Source organism: Urtica dioica, chromosome 2, assembly GCF_054948205.1.
Source record: "Urtica dioica subsp. dioica isolate 48M chromosome 2, U.dioica_male_clone48M_v1_H2, whole genome shotgun sequence".
Taxonomy (NCBI): Eukaryota; Viridiplantae; Streptophyta; class Magnoliopsida; order Rosales; family Urticaceae; genus Urtica; species Urtica dioica.
In genome coordinates this window covers 36082367-36086390 of record NC_142757.1, presented here as the reverse complement: position 1 = coordinate 36086390, position 4024 = coordinate 36082367, and positions in this window count along the sequence as shown.

Sequence of the window (4024 nt, the reverse complement as noted above, 5' to 3'; positions counted from 1 at the left end):
ATGTGCATGTAAATAAAAACTAATATGAGCTATAAAAGTTACTAACCTTTCTTGAAGCTTGAACCTTGTAGAAGCTTTTGGAAAGTTGCAACGCTCGTCTCCCCTCGCAGCACGTCTCTCTTTCTTTCCTCGGCACCTCGAGCAACCACGAAAGTTTCTATCACTAAATCACTCGAAAAGAAGGAATCAGTGAGTGGGCACTTTTAAACACTACGACTTAAGAACGAGTCTCAAAGTCGCAGAGCTAAAGACTAGGTCGAGTGAGGACCTAGGTGCCAAGACAAGAGAAAACCGAAAATAAACTAGAGAGAGAGAGAAGAGGACTTCGGCCAAGTTCTAGAGAGAGAGTCTCTCAAATCTCTTAAACTTGGATGAATGAATTGTGTGGAATGAGGCTCCTATTTATAGGATAGGTCTCACCTTCAATAAGGTAGTTTCCTCTTCTATAGAATATCACATATTCATGAGCAAATATTGCCCATTTCCCTCTTATTCCACACGGCCAAGGCAGCCTTCTAGAAGGCTTGGATTTGTTTCCTTTTTTTGTTCCTTGCCTTGCCTTGACTCTACTTGGCCGAAATTCCTTGTGCATCTAATGCAAATTTGTTTCCTCTTTTTCTTTTGGCAAGTATCTAAATACATTTATGCACAAAATAAACTCTCTTTCTTTTGGGTATTATGGGCGCCCAATATGTCTCTAGAAGGAGCTTCTAGAAGCTTCTTCATTTGTTCATAACAACATGAGAAAAGCCCATTAAGAATTTTCAATAAAATTCTTATGAAACGAAATTAATTCACAAGGCCCAATAATCAAGTTATGGCCGAGTGACATTAAGTCATCAAATGAACTTGTCAAAAAATTTATTGACATTCATTTCATCCTTTGTCTCAAAAGACAAAAATACCCTTTTAACTATTTTCGTTCTTGTTTTGGCTTAGCTTCCAGTTTAACTATTCCTATCGATGTGATTCGTGACAGTGACCTCATGGACCCAAATGAACAAAGCTTTAGCTAAACACTTGGACTCAAAAGTTCACAAACCTTTTCCAAGTTTAGCTTAATGCCAACTGACTCCACTAAAGAGCTGACACTGAAAATCTCTCGGTTCAAATGAGTTTATTTTCTACTCAAGAATTCAACCTAATTATAATGAGCGGATCCACTGAATATTATCTATGCTACCCTTCATGAATGTCATCAGCTAGTCGGGATTTACTAAATTACCATTTTACCCTTCTAGCTGTTATTTCCTCAACTCCTTTGTCGCTTGTGAATAAGTTAGAAACAATGTATTGACGAGGAGCTAACAAGTCACATTGTTTCATCCAAAAGAGTCAGGACTCAATTTGGACACTGGCCAGTTCATTTATTCACACTCCAAGGAACAAAGCATGAGGTGACATACATTGCATTTCAGCAATCTTGTACATGAATTCCATATCCATGAGAACTTCTCAAAGTTACTCATGACATACTCACAACTTAGTATTTCACCAATAGGCCCTGTTCGGAATGACATAGTGAGTCCGAACTCTGACTTTCTCAAATGAGAATACTAAGGTGTGAAATGGCATGTCTCATTTCAGGATTAAGGTAAGCATGATGCAATTCATACATAGTGACTTCGAGACATAAGAGGTTAAATGGTTTGTTCTTATATTGTCTCTAGAAGTGCACTGGTCAATTCAGTACCTTCGGAAGATACCTAGAAGAACTATAGAGTCCCCAACTCTCAATGCCTCATAACCAGACATCATAGATTCTTCTAACAATCATACTGAGGTCAATAGTCCTTTGACCCTAAGATTGCGAATATATCGTTTTAAGCAAACTACGAAGAGTTTGTTCATGCAAATCTACATTTGTCTCTTCGTAAGTTGTTAAGTTTGTTTATGGACTAAAAGACTAGGGTTTTATCATAAAGCTTCAAACAAAGAAAGATTGAATGAACGTTTCAACTTTATTAATGAATGAATAGGCAATTACAAGCAAGAGTCTTCATGAGACTTTATTACATCAAATGTTCAAAATAAAGACTACAACTCTTCTTGTGGGCACCATTGACAACAAACTCCCACTTGACTCAAAGAAGGTGTGTGTAGTCCTTCATGCCTAATCCCTCTCGAAGTTGGTCGAAGACCATGTTCGCTAGGGCCTTGGTGAATGGATCTTCCAGAGATCTACTTCACCTCCACGTCTCCGCGTTGCGCGATCTCTCGAATCAAATGGTATTTCCTCTCAATATGCTTAGAGCGCTTATGGCTTCTAGGTTCCTTTGAGTTAGCGACAGCCCCACTATTATCACAATAAAGGGTCATGGGCTCGTCGACGTTTGGAACAATTTCCAAATACTTAAGGAACTTTCTAAGCCATACAGCCTCTTTGGATGCTTCACAAGCAGCCACATATTCTGCTTCCATTGTGGAGTCAGCAATGCAAGATTGCTTAATACTTCTCCACACAACAGCTCCACCATGAAGGATGAACACAGATCCCGAAGTGGATTTCCTGGAATCCTTATCCGCTTGAAAATCGGAGTCGGTATATCCCGTCATAGTCAGGTCAGTACCTGAGTATGTAAGCATCAAGTTCCTAGTTCTTCGAAGATACTTAAGAACATGCTTAACAGCAATCCAGTGCTCGGGTCCAGGGTTGGATTGGAAACGGCTAACTACGCCAATGGCGAAACAGATGTCAGGTCTAGTGCAATGCATAGCATACATAAGGCTTCCTACGGCAGAGGCGTAAGGAATTTTCCTCATGTCTTCAATCTCTTGTGCAGTCTTGGGAGACTGGTCCTTAGAGAGTGAAACTCCATGCCTAAAGGGTGTTTGACCCCTCTTGCAGTCTTGCATCGAGAAGCGATCCATCACCTTATCAATATAAGATGCTTGAGAGAGCGACAGGGTCCGGTTTTTCCTATCTCGAAAGATTTGGATTCCCAGAATGTATGCAGCTTCTCCTAGATCCTTCATATCGAATTGCTTTGCCAGCCAGACCTTAACCTCAGATAACTTACCCACGTCATTACCAATGAGTAGTATATCATCGACATATAGTACCAGAAACACAACTTTGCCTTCGTGTATTAACTTGTAAACACAAGGCTCATCTATTGACTGTTCAAAGCCGAAGCTCTTTACAGTTTCATCGAATCTAATATTCCATGACCTAGATGCTTGCTTTAGTCCATAAATGGATTTAAGCAACTCACAAACCTTGGTCTCTTGACCTTTATCCACGAAACCGTCTGGTTGAGCCATGTAAATGCGCTCGTCAAGATTGCCATTCAGAAAGGCTGTCTTGACATCCATTTGCCAGATCTCATAGTCGAGAGCTGCAGCTATGGATAGGAGTATGCGGATGGATTTAAGCATCGCGACTGGCGAGAAGGTTTCTTCATAGTCAATCCCTTCTTGTTGGGTATAACCTTTCGCCACAAGTCGTGCTTTGAACGTCTCAACGTTCCCATCAGGACCCCTTTTCTTCTTGTATATCCACTTACACCCTACGGGTTTAATCCCTTCAGGAAGGTCTACAAGTTTCCAGACTTTGTTGACATACATCGAGTGCATCTCAACTTTCATGGCGTTAAGCCAAAGGTTTGATTCAGAACAAGCCATTGCTTGGCTATAGGAAACAGGATCATCCATGTCGGAGACGGCTACAAGAGAGTCTCCATAAGACATGTACCTGTCAGGCTTTTGAACAGCCCTCCCACTACGTCGAAGTACTACTTGACGAGATTCTGTTGAGTTAGGTTGTGTTTCAGTTGGGGTAAGAACAGTTCTTACAGATGAGGTAGAAGCTTCCTCACCCAACTTTTCTTCAAGCACAATTTTGCTTCTAAGTTTCGCATCCTTCATAAAGTCCTCCTCAAGGAAACGAGCATTCGTGCTAACGAAAGTCTTATCGTCCTCGGGACTATAGAAAGTAAAACCTTTGGTTTCCTTCGGATATCCTACAAACAGGGACAATTCTGACCTACTAGCCAACTTGCTAGTCTTTTGCCTCAGCACGTGT